The sequence below is a fragment of the Triticum dicoccoides genome, chromosome 3B (assembly GCF_002162155.2).
Source record: "Triticum dicoccoides isolate Atlit2015 ecotype Zavitan chromosome 3B, WEW_v2.0, whole genome shotgun sequence".
Lineage (NCBI taxonomy): Eukaryota > Viridiplantae > Streptophyta > Magnoliopsida > Poales > Poaceae > Triticum > Triticum dicoccoides.
The window spans coordinates 165,497,665-165,511,627 of NC_041385.1; positions in this window are offsets into that span (position 1 = coordinate 165,497,665).

Consider the following 13,963-nt stretch of genomic DNA (forward strand, 5'->3'; position numbering starts at 1 on the left):
TTATGAAAAGTTTTATGAGATGAACTATTGTTATAACATATAAACATGCTAGAAAAGGTGATTGAAATTATCATTGATCAAACTTGTGCACCTCTAGCATTAACACTTCATAAATTCTTTCTTTTATCATTTACCTACTCGAGGACGAGTAGGAATTAAGCTTGGGGATGCTGATACGTCTCCAACGTATCTATAATTTATGAAGCATTCATGGGATATTATTATCTGTTTTGAATGATTATGGGCTTTATTATACACTTTTATATTTCTTTTGGGACTAACTATTAACAGGAGGCCCAACCCATATTGCTGTTTTAGTGCCTGTTTTAGTATTTCGAAGAAAAGGAATATCAAACGGGGTCCAAACAAAATGAAACCTTCGGCTGCGTTATTTTGGGAAGAATATCATCCAGGAGACTTGGAGTTCACGTCATAAGAGCCTCGAGGAGGCCACGAGATAGGAGGGTGCCCCCCTACTGGGCGCGCCCCCTGTCTCGTGGGCCCCTCGAGCACCTCCCGACCGACTTCTTTCGCCTATATAAGCCGATGTACCCTAAAAACATTGAATATCAAGATAAATCGGGAGTTCCGCCGCTGCAAGCCTCTGTAGCCACCAGAAACCTCTTGGGAGTCCTTCTCGGCACCCTGCCGGAGGGGGGATCCATCACCGGTGGCCATCTTCATCATCCTGGCGCTATCCATGACGAGGAGGGAGTAGTTCACCCTCGGGGCTGAGGGTATGTACTAGTATCTATGTGTTTGATCTCTCTCTCTCTCTCTCTCTCGTGTTCTCTCTCATGTTCCCTCTATGGCACGATCTTGATGTATCCCGAGCTTTGCTATTATAGTTGGATCTTATGATGTTTCTCCCCCTCTACTCTCTTGTGATGAATTGAGTTTTCCCTTTGAAGTTATCTTATCGGATTGAGTCTTTTATGTATGTCTTGCCATGCTTATCTGTGGTGACAATGGGATATCATGTGCCACTTGATGTATGTTTTGGTGACCAACTTGCGGGTTCCGCCCATGAACCTATGCATAGGGGTTGGCACACGTTCTTGACTCTCCGATAGAAACTTTGGGGCACTCTTTGAAGTACTTTGTGTTGGTTGAATAGATGAATCTGAGATTGTGTGATGCATATCATATAATCATGCCCATGGATACTTGAGGTTACAATGGAGCCGAGGAGTGTATTCCTAATTTATAAAGCCGTTATAAGGGCAAAGATTTATGGAAAACGAGCAATCCGGCCATATGGTTTTATAAACAAAGGTATGTAGAGAGACATGTTATATTATTATTTAACATAAGAAACATATTTCAAAGAAAATAATCCCGCTATCAGTTCATTTCTTTGGGTTTTCATGCTAAGCATGATCATGAAACCTCAGCTCCGATCAATGTGGGAGGAAAATACTGAGGATTTAGTGCGGGGAAAGCTTCCAAACTTTGTGGTCTAAATGAACCCAAATTTTCACTTCCGTTGCGACCGTTTATAATCTGAAAGTGGCCCATCGTCGGCTCCTACCCCCTTGTAGATGCTACGCAGGTTGTTTCCGCAATTACAAAATAACCCTTAGCCGACGTCTCGGTGCCCTAAGGCGATTGTGTTAGCGGAAACGAGGCAATCGAATATGCGGGCTTTATAACTTTCACTTTGTCATAGGAGCTTAAAGTTGGGAGGCCAGCAAGCAGCCCCCCGGTTAGTGTTCAACGACAGCCGAGGTCAAGCCGTAAACACTTCGGCCAATGTTATGAACGGCCTATCATTTAATACAGTCATCGGACCGCTGACTAGTTTACGCTTATTGTGACAGTCAGTTTTCGGCTTTCTCCACTAAGGTGCTTAACCATGCGAGTTGGAAGCACAATCGCAGTGGTTCTCCCTTTGCACACCTAGCCAAACAAAGTGGAACGTAGGAGGCAAGCACATGAGCCGGGCAACCCAACTATTGATCGAAGACACAATTCGAAACTGATGAATATATAGCAATATCCGAGAATTTTCGCTGAATCTCTAAAAGTGTCCGGCTTTGCACTGTGAGACTTATGCGAAAAACACACAAATGGTTTAAAAGTGCCAAAAGCTTGGAAAACCAAAAAACGCCAGCAAAAACATGACGTCCGAACAAGATAAAGTGTTCGGTGCCAATCCAAAAATTGGAAAAACAATTGTGCTTATGTCGACCAAGAAGAAAACACATTGACGGCTCATATATAAATTTAAGAGCCCACAAGTGACTTGGGCAAAAGAATTTTATGTATAATGATTGTATGTTCTGAAGTACTTATATCATATCTGTGTTCACCCAAACTTTATACGCGTCTTAACCGACCGTCGGCTTCTCCCTCTTCGGTCAAGGACCGAGAAGTGTTATGTGCTCCCCCTGTCGAGAATATCGACGGTGTTTCTGATAACCAGGCAATCAGGCCATAAGGCTGTAACAGACAAAGCACACTCAGGGAACTTATGCTATATTACCGACGAAGTGTAAGAAGCATCTTCGAAGAAAATAGTACCCCCACCAATACCTTTCTTCAGTTGCTCATTATTACTATGAGACTTGTGCAACAGATTTTTTGTACTCATGAGTTCCGTTGTGTGCTGACCAATATTGAAAACAGTAAGAGCGCTAGCTTTCGGCTTCACCCAGGCTGAGGTTTGGCTCGGATGACCCGATTGTGACAATAGTAGAGGTGCTCCCTTTACTCCCTAACCGAACAATCAGGAACGTAAGGGTAAACACAGGAGCAAGGCAACCCAGCTTGCAAATCGCTTAGGTCAATATGGTGCATATTGTGGCGTAATACACGAACAAGGAACGAAGCCGTACAAGTATATCATATGCAAGAGGAAAAGCTCCATCAAGGGTGAGGGAGTCCTGGATTAGGGGGTGTCCGGATGGCCGGACTATGACCTTTGGCCGGACTCCCGGACTATGAAGGTACAAGATTGAAGACTTCGTCCCGTGTCCGGATAGGACTTTCCTTGGCGTGGAAGGCAAGCTTGGCGATACGATGTGTAGATCTCCTCCCATTGTAACTGACTCTGTGTAACCCTAGCCCTCACCGGTGTCTATATAAACCGGAGAGGTTTAGTCCGTAGGACGAACAACAATCATACCATAGGCTAGCTTCTAGGGTTTAGCCTCTTTGATCTCGTGGTAGATCAACTCTTGTACTACCCATATCATCAATATTAATCAAGCAGGAGTAGGGTTTTACCTCCGTCGAGAGGGCCCGAACCTGGGTAAAAACATCGTGTCCCTTGTCTCCTGTTACCATCCGCCTAGACGCACAGTTCGGGACCCCCTACCCGAGATCCGCCGGTTTTGACACCTACATTGGTGCTTTCATTGAGAGTTCCCCTGTGCCGTCGCCATCAGGAAGGATGCCGCACCCCGTCTTTAAAGACGGCGCTGTTGCTAAAGGAGCTTCGGCTATCGGCCAAACTCTCCGGCTAGGTGGTTTTCTAATGACCGCCAGTTCGGCCGCCGCACTGACGATGACTTCTCGGGTCGTCGAAAGCAATCTCCACGTCAACTCGGAACTCACCGAGCAGCTAGACCCGATGAAGCTCGCTTCCTTAAACGAGCTCTTGGATCGCATTGCCGCCCTGGGAGTCGCTACAGATTACGATCAGATTGGGCTTAAACTCGATCCGAGAGAGATTGACTCTCCCCAGGTCACCCACCATGTCGAAGTTGTGGAGGAACAATGCAGCGAATCTTCACCCATCCTAAGGACCAGATATGTCCGGATTCCCGATCCCTCCAAGCCGGATACCCGCTGAGAGGAGAACGTCACTCAAGCCCTGAACCTAAAGTCAGGCAGTGGGCCTGATTCATTGGACAACATCCAAGAACCCAAGCTTCCGAGTTCGGAAATTTCTTGGCCCCTGAGTCTCAGATTGGGCGAGGTTCCGGATTTAACTCCACCCGCCCACCCAAATATAAGGGATCTATCCCAAATTCGGCAAGAGCCCACAGAAACAGTACACCATTACTAGGCCAGATTCCTCCTGGTTATGAACAGGATAGAGGACTGTCGCGAGGAGAATGCAATTTCATTCTTCTGCAATAATTGCATGGACATCGGGATCCTCAACGCCATAAGTCGCCGTGAAATTACACGCTTCACTGATTTGGCATCCATAGTACGAAAATACTGTGCGATGGAAAGCGTTTGGAAAACCGAAATAAAATTTTGGGACAATCCGGCCCTGAATACAATCCCAGTCCAAAATAAAAGGGTGAATTATCGCCAGGCACCTGGGCCAAACAACAAAAAACAAAAACCCTCTATAGGGTATGGAACCGTACTGGAGGGATGGCTCAATGGACCCTGTAAAATTCATAGTACAGAGGGCGTCACACCAACTCATAGCCTTAGAGCATGTTGGATACTCCGGCAGGTGGCCAGAAGTGGTGAGGAGCTTCTAACTCCAGAATCCGAAAAGTACCAGCCCAGGAATACCAGTACAAAAACGGCCTCCATCAGGGCACAATTAAACCCTGATGTAGACGCTGCACTATGAGAATTCCTAAGCGAAAATTGGGACATCTTTGCCTGGCACCCTTCAGAGATGCCAGGAATCCCACGCAGGCTGGCTGAGCACAGCCTGAACATCCTAAAAGGATTCAAGCCTGTTAAGCAGGCTCATCGGCGTTTCTCTGAACCTAAGAGACAAGCCATGGGAGAGGAGCTAGCCAAACTACTATAAGCCAGATTCATCAGAGATATAAAACATCCGAACTGGCTAGCAAACCTGGTGATGGTACCAAATAAGGACAAATCTTGGCGCCTATGTGTCGACTTCAAAGACCTCAACAAGGCTTGCCCAAAGGATCCCTTCCCCCTCCCCCGCATTGATCAAATCATCGACGCTACCGCAGGACACGATTCATTGTGTTTCCTCGACGCATACTCTGGCTACCATCAAATTAAGATGGTAGAGCCAGACTAAGCCGCAACGGCATTTATCACCCCATATGGCCCATTCTGCTTCAACACAATGCCCTTCGGGCTCAAAAACGCCGGCGCAACATATCAGTGCATGATTCAGACATGTCTGGCCAACCAGATCGGCAAAACAGTTGAAGCATACGTGGATGACGTGGTCATCAAAACCAAGCATGTCGAAACTCTAGTAGACGACTTGAGGCTCACGTTCGATAACCTCCGACCATATGACATCAAGCTTAACCTGGAAAAATGCGTTTTCGGTGTACCAGCCGGAAAGCTCTTGGGCTTCATTGTATCCGGTAGAGGAATTGAAGCAAACCCAGCCAAGATCCGAGCTCTGTCACAATTGGATATTCCAAAGGACCTCAAGCAAATACAAAAATTGACTGGATGCGTGGCGGCTCTAAGCCGCTTCATCTCTCACTTGGGAGAAAAAGAATTACCCCTTTATCGCCTCCTCCGGCGCACCGAACACTTCGACTGGACGGATGCTGCCATGGCCGGAAAAGAAGAAATAAAAGCCATATTGGCAACCAACCCGGTCCTGGCCGCGCCTAACATCGGCGAACCAATGTTGTTATACATTGCGGCAACTCATCAAGTTGTAAGCGCAGTGCTCGTCGTCGAACAAGAATCGGACGGACACAAATTCCCTTTCCAGAAACCGGTCTACTACATGTCCACTATCCTCAATCCATGCAAGTCCTGGTACCCGCATTACCAAAAGATAGCGTACGCAGTGTTCATGGCGTCCCGGAAGCTACAACACTACATTCAAGAGTGTTCAATAATAGTAGCCTCCGAAGTACCTCTTAATGATATTATAAACAACCGTGACGCGATGGGCCGGATTGCCAAATGGGCCGTTGAGCTCCTCCTGTTCGACATAACCTATAAGCCACGGCGAGCTATCAACTCGCAAGTTTTGGCCTAAAGAGTATGGCACATATTCCAACTGGATCATGCACTTCGACGGCTCCAAAATGCTAGCGGGTCTGGGGGCCGGCGTCGTTTTGACGTCCCCAACAGGAGAGACAGTTCAATATGTACTCCAGATAATGTATACAGACTCTAACGATGCAGCTGAATACAAGGCCCTTCTACATGGTCTCCGGATGGCAGTCTCCATGGGCATTCCACGCCTAGAGGTGCATGGGGATTCAAACCTTGCGATATCCCAAATAAATGGAGACTTTGATGCCAAAGATCCAAAAATGGCAGCTTATCGCAATGCCGTCCTAAAAATGTCAGCTCGGTTCGAAGGGCTTGAATTTCACCATATAGCCCGGGAAAACAATCAGGCAGCAGACGTTCTGGCACGCATCGGCGCAAAGCGTGATGCAGTCCCCCCCCCCCCAACATTTTCTTGGAGAGGCTATTCAAGCCATCCGTACAATGGGAAGGGGAATCCAGAAATAACAATCCGGACCTAGCCGCATCACCTGACATCGAACATTCTGACACAATGGGAGGCTCTGCCAATGAGGTAACATCCTCAGCCCACATAATAATGGCAGTAATTGCCCCATGAACAGAACCACTCTTAGCCTACTTAACTAGGCAGGAACTTCCCGAGGACCAAAACGAGGCACGCTGCATAGTGCGGCGATCTAAAGCCTATAAAGTCCACGAAGGAGAGCTTTATAAGAAAAGCACCACCGGAGTCCTTCAAAGGTGTATCTCCGAAGAGGAAGGGCGGAACCTTCTGGCCAAAATTCATGCCGGACTGGGAGGGCACGACGCCGCAGCCCGGGCCCTTGTAAGCAAGGTCTTCCGTACTGGATTTTATTGGCCGACGGCCCGGGAAGATGCTCAGGACTTAGTCCAACGATGCGTCGGTTGCCAATTATTTGCTAATCAAAGCCACATGCCACCTACTGCCCTCCAAAATATACCCATTACCTGGCCCTTTGCGGTCTGGGGGCTTGACATGGTTGGACCCCTTAACGGAGGAACTCACAAGCAAAAATATCTTCTGGTCATGGGGACAAATTCACCAAATGGATAGAGGCCAAGCCTGTTAAGACGGTCGAATCCGGCTGGTGATAGACTTCATATCAGGGGTCGTACACCGTTATGGCGTCCCCCACAGCATCATCACTGATAACGACATGAACTTTACGGCCGACGAGGTTAAACTCTGGTGCAGAAACATGGGCATCAAGCTCGACTATGCTTTAGTCTATCACCCACAAACTAACGGTCAAGTCGAGCGAGCAAATGGTCTAATCATGAGCGGCATCAAACCCAGATTAGTGTGATCCCTCAAGGAATCTAACACGCACTGGGTCGAGGAGCTCGACTCCGTACTCTGGGGGCTGCAGACCACGCCAAATCGCACTACCAGATTCACACCATTCTTTATGGTATACGACGCAGAGGCAGTCCTGCCCTGCGACATAATTCATGACTCACCTCGCGTGCGCATGTACGAAGAAAGAGAAGTCGAGCTCGATCGGCAGGACAGTTTGGACGCATTGGAGGAGGAGCGCGACGTGGCAAAAGCCCGTTCCGCATTCTATCAACAACAGGCTCGACGATACCAAAGCAGAGAAGTACGGGCCAAAACTTACAATGTTGGCGAACTAGTTCTACACCTGCCGGGCAAGAAAAAGGACAAACTCAAGCCCAAATGGGAAGGTCCCTTCATAATCGACCAAGTCCTTACTGGTGGAGCATACCGTCTGTGAAATGCATCGGATAACCGACTCGAGCCGAACCCATGGAACGCAGCACGCCTACGAAGATTCTACGCCTAGCGCCGGACTCTGTGTTCGTCTCCTTCCTCTGTCTATTTTTTACACATTAGCTGCCTTATATTTCTCTCCTTCTCCCTCCTTTTTTCTTACAAGCCTTTAAGGGCTCGCTTGCGCATTGTTCGCACATCATTGACACGCTACCCGCGCTCATTATACCTGGGGGCTTCTTTATGAGAAGCTTGTATATACGAGCCTTATGCCCAACACATGTGTCACACTTCCGCATGTACCTTTTATTCACCATTATATGCATCGATATGACTTAAGTTTTGGCCAAGCTAGGTCGCCTGGCTCCTGTGCTTACCCCTACATTCCCGATTGTTCGGCTAGGTGGTAAAGGGAGCACCTCTGCGATTGTTACTGCCGGGTCAGCCGGATGTGTACCTCAAACTGGGTGAAGCCGAAAGCTAGTGTTCTTAAGGGAATATTCGGTTGGCGAACTAAAAGATGATTTTTCACTTGTTTATTTATCCGCCCCCAGATGCTTTTCTGCTTTTTCGCAGTCCGGACATGCACTTTCGGGCATGCCTCCCAGGGAAAGGAACCCCTAACGGAACTATTCTCCCTGGAAGATGTTTCTTACTAACCATGTAATATAACATAACTAGTTGGGCACTTGTCTGCTAAAGCACTAATGACCCCTACGCCTGGTCTCCACGCATGCCCCGGTTCTTACATAACTGAGAGGGTATTCGGACACACTCCGGACTATTGGGTCCAGAGGTTGAAGCGAAAAGGTCCGGAATGACAAATGATCTACAATCCGGCTAGAAGGCATTTTACATGTCATTTTGAATTACATAGTCAATTTGACTGGGTATATTCTTTTTCAATACCATCCAACAGGCTGTCCAATTTACAGTCCTATTGGGAATCCTTGGCGGCCAGCTCTACCTGGCCGTACACTAAACTGACAGGGATCTCCTTCCCATCGGGCCCCACAGGTCCGACCTCGGCCATGTGGTTTGGGTCAGCCTTCGTGTACCGTGTCTTCACCATGGCCCAGGCCTCCCTGGCGCCTTGATGGCAGGCCGATATCTTCCATAATCGGAAGCACTGCCAAGCTCCCTTTAGCTTCTCTGCAAGCTCTCCAAGGCCTTCAGGCATGGAGAGGGATGGCCACAAAGCCTGGACGACGCCTTGCATCGCCTGCCGAACTCGTTCGTGCAGTTGCGATAGCTCGGGAAGAAGGTCACCCGTAGAACCGGGCATTTCCTCCGCAAGCCGACCTGTCAGCATACCTACAGACATAACTCTGTCAATCGACTTCCTTGCCGAACTCTTTTTCGAAGATTCGTTCAAGCACTTACTAAAAATGCCGCATCGAAGCCGCCAATTCTCCTTTACAAAATCTGACAGCTGAGCACGAACATCCTTTAGTTCCTCGCCCAGCTGGTTGTTGGCATCTTGAAGCTTGTTCTTATCTTGCCTTGCCCTTGTAAGCACGCTCTTGCCGGCCTTTAACTGACGCAAGAGTTGCTGCTTGTCTGGATCAACTCTGGCGCCATCTGCACTGTTATTGTCAGAATTGCACATGTGTCGCACTTCACAACATACTCATCTTTCGAAGCATATATTACCAGAGGGGGTCTCCTTGGCATTCCCTGTTGCGGCTAGTGCGGCCTCGAGTTGGGCCTTGCACTCTTACAGCTCCTGGGACAGTTGGGTATTCTTTTTTGTAAGATCCTGAATAACAAATGATCCTTAAATCAGTTATTTTAACGGTTTCAAGTCTCGGGGGCTACTGACATATATAACCATCAGTTTTTCTCACTCGTATGTCTTTTACATACTGCTCTGCGGCTCTGGCTAGACCATTTTGAGTGGCACGAAGGTACGCATCTCCCGTATTAAAGGCGTCCAACGCCTCTTGGGAAAAACATGCGTCCCGAAGAACAGTCCGGCGACGCCTGTGGTTCATGGCACTCTCCACCTCTGAATTGGTGGCAGATAGCCCGTCCGTGTCCTCTGTCGGAGGAGTGTTCGGTGCATGCCCCGTGGTCGCCTCCGCTTCCGGACCCGACCTTGAAGCCTAGCCGGTGGATATAGTCTGGCGGGCCCTCTTCTTCCTGAAGAGAGCATGAGCGTTAGTATGCCTTGAAGGCATAAACCCTGGGCATTAAAGCGGCACACCATATCGTTGCGCCGGTGTCTCAATCCGGTCCGCACTTCTTTTTAGCTCCCTAGGCCTCGATGGCCCTTGTTGGCTAGCCACCGCGGGCTCGGCCCTCCGCCTCAAGGACTTCCCCTGCAAAAAATGCCATTGGTATACGGCGATCAAAAATAAGCACGGATGGATCCTCTTGAAAGTACTGGGACTTCGGTCTCGGTTACCTTTTAGGCTGGAAGTAGTCCGGGATAATCGGCCGTAATGGCCACTAAGGTGTTGTCCTTACTCAATTGATGAAACACCCCATCAATCAGCTCCACACATAAGTCCGGATCCTCTTGGGAGTCCGGGTCAAGGGACCGTTCCGGGTCCTCGGGTTGTGGAGGAGGGCTGTTTATCTCCTTTATAGTCTGGCGTAGCTCCTGCGTTAAAATTGCTAGACTAAGTACTTAACTATGGGAATATGAAAACGGATAGGCAAGTGAAAGTGTTCGCTTACACAGCTTGGAGGATTGTACATAGAAAATCCACGTTGTGGGTTGACGTGGAGGAATTCCTCCTCTTCTCCCTTGTATCAAGCGGATAAGATCTTCATTAGGGTGGCAGCCGAATCCAGCACCTTGCGACCACACCGGGTGGCGTCGTCCTCCCCGTTGAAATCCCACATGGGGTGGCCTCTGTACTGAAGCGGCTGCACCCCCTGCGTAATGCATGTGGCCATGACCTCGATCATGGTCAGTCCGGAATGAGCTAACAACCTTATCCGGCTCATCAGGTAAAGGACGTCCCTGTCATTTTCCTTCTGAGGGCTCCGTGGACGCCAGCTCAGGCATTTCTTCAAGGGAGCATTATCGAACTCAGGGAGGCCGATCCGTACAGGGTCCGGCAGGGGGACGTCTTCTATATAAAACCATTCTGAAGGCCAGTCCTCGGACACTTTCTTTGGGGTTCCGGATAGATATCCGGTCCCGGCGATGCGCCATAATTCGGCTCCGCCCACTTGATATATTAACCCCTCTTGAGAACGGGGCACAAGGCAGAACAACTTCTTCCACAGCGCGAAATGGGCCTCAATGCCCAAAAACAGCTCGCAAAGGGCCACAAAGACCGCAATATGCAATATGGAGGCAGGCGTGAGGTTGTGTAGCTGGAGGCCATAGAACTCCAGGAACCCCCAGAGAAACGGATGAATTGGAAATTCGAGCCCTCTTATTAAGTAAGGGACAAGGCATACCCGCTCTCCTTTGGAGGGATTGGGGACGCTCTTCGCCTGCTCTCCGTCATTATAGGTGGCAAGCCCGGCTCGAAATAGGACCACGTATGCTGGTGGGAGGAGCACCTTGGTTTGGAGCGCTACTAGCTCGTTGTGTGGGACGGAACACCTCTCCCAATCTCCAGGCCGAGGGCTGGAGGGGCGAGAGGAGGAGCTGCGTTAACCGGACATGATAGAATGGATCTTTGTCGAATGCGCTCCGATAAATGCTCGCGGAGGGAAGATGGTGTGATTCGGATCTAAATCCCCGTCTCTTTTATAGGCGGCCCATTTGCGCAGCTAGGGGGGTAAATGAAAAAAAACTGTCTTTTCGCATTCTTTTGACACGTTGAAGATGGCCATTACTGGGCGCGGAAGCCAAGGAGCGCAACATTCATCAGAAGCCGGACACTATTCGACAGGTATATGGGATTTAGAGAAGAACCCGCCTTGCAATGCCGAAGACAATTTGTGCGCCGGACTCGTCGTCATTGAAGCCTGGTTCGGGGGATACTGAGGGATTCCTGGATTAGGGGGTGTCTGGATGGCCGGACTATGACCTTTGGCCGGACTCCCGGACTATGAAGGTACAAGATTGAAGACTTCGTCCCGTGTCCGGATAGGACTTTCCTTGACGTGGAAGGCAAGCTTGGCGATATGATGTGTAGATCTCCTCCCATTGTAACCGACTCTGTGTAACCCTAGCCCTCTCCGATGTCTATATAAACCAGAGAGGTTTAGTCCGTAGGACGAACAACAATCATACCATAGGCTAGCTTCTAGGGTTTAGCCTCTCTGATCTCGTGGTAGATCAACTCTTGTACTACCCCTATCATCAATATTAATCAAGAAGGAGTAGGGTTTTACCTCCATCGAGAGGGCCCGAACCTGGGTAAAAACATCGTGTCCCTTGTCTCCTGTTACCATCCGCCTAGACGCACAGTTTGGGACCCCCTACCAGAGATCCGCCGGTTTTGGCACTGACAAAGGGAGCCCCCAAATAAATGGGGTATTTGAATTTGAGTGTCACAAACAAAGTTATGACAAGGAATTATTTCACAAACATCTTTTTGCCAAAAAAGTATGATGCTTGGTCGAACCGAACAAAATTTAAAACTGAAAGTCTTTGAGCATGAAAGTGACTTAGCTGGTTGATGTGTTCGGCATTGATGAGGCGGTCTGAGCTTGATGCGGGACAAAGTTCCAGCCCCGAGGCTGCTCCCGATGTGGCCGAGCGGAGAGCTCGGCACTCCGAAGTGGCGACACAACATGCCCGCTGTGGAGAGGTGAAGCTCCCAATTCGGCCGAGGTGATGAAGCAGGTCAGCGGGTGATGCCGGAGTCCCCACATCAGCCGACGCGTCGAAATAGGTCGGCGTCGATTTACCTGTGCACATGAAACGGTGCAAACCAAAGGTAATGACAAATAAAGGTAAACATAATAGTAATTTACTTAATTAATTTAAGTGAAGTAAATAATAAAAATATGGCCTGAGTGCCACAGACGGTCCGGTGGAGCGGCAGCATGGAAAAGCCGAAGCAGGGACGCGCGTCGAGGCAACGCCATGACTTGGCCGAGGCAGGTGTGACGACGACATCAACTTGTCGAGGTGTTAGTGCGGCCCAGCCTGAACAAATTGCCTGCACACACAAAAATAGTGGTGGCCAAATAATAATAATAGTTAAAAAAATCCTTTGCATAGTTAATTTATGCAAAGTTTATATAAATAATAAAACAAAGACGGCCTCCGCGCCGAAGTAAGGGGATGTTAACGCGGGTGAGAGGTTATCGACCAGAGCAAAAATCTAATTGTGAACCGCCAGTGCCAATAACCTGCGCGCAAATATACTAGTAGTAGGAGAAAAAGGCAGTAGTATGTATCTGCAAGAACAATTTTAATAGGAGAAAAAGCACCTAATTGCTCGTACTGGTAAAAGCTGCAATACCAATCAGCAGTACTAGTATATGTAATTTACGGGATAAACACCAATTGTACTGTCGTTCTAGTACCAATCATGCTAGCACTTGGATGATCTCTTCTGCACTTGCTACCACAATGCAAGGACACTGTGTTTTTAATGGGAACTGATGGCCTGACCAGCAACAATCCTGCTACTTGAAAAATAGAAAGTAAAGAAAGGAAGAAAAGAAGAGAATCTCCCTGATGTGTGTGCGGAGGAGCGAGGCATAGAAATCGGGGATAAAACACCAGGACTAGTACTGCCTAACCAATCAGTCCTCAAAAAAGTGATGACCAATTAGTACTTTTGGCTGGAGTCCACAACGTGGACTTCCTGCTAGGATTGTGGGAGTACTAGTAGTCTCCACGTAACTTCAGCTCTCCAAGGCGCTTTAGTGTTCCATGTGCTAGCCCAGATTGAAGGTAGTAGCCTTGAAATAATTTAATATTGCTACAAACAAGCATTCATTTATTAGTAAAAATCGCTCATGCATCAGGTAACAACTGACCGGGGGCAGAGTCGCTATTTGAATGAATAAAAAAGGAAAAGGTAAAGGATCATCCTTCCATGCTTGCTGCCCAAACAAGACAATTCGTGCTTCGTGGTTTGTTCGAGACGAGGGATTCCACGTGGTTCAATGACAGCCTGGCCTGCACTAGTGCGGATGCAGCATGCACATAGTCCTCGGTCGTGCAGGCTTTCTGATGCGCAACAGCGGCCGGCGCCTAAATTCACTTGATCTGATGTCAGATCGAAAGCAACATTGGAGAGACCTGTGTAATAAAATAGTGATCCGAGAATAATAGTTCCCAAAGGAACTAATTTGTGTGGAACAGATTTAACTAAAAAAATATCACCTGATTATCCCATCGATCCATGAAGATCACCCAGCAGGCTCTCAATGAAAGCACCA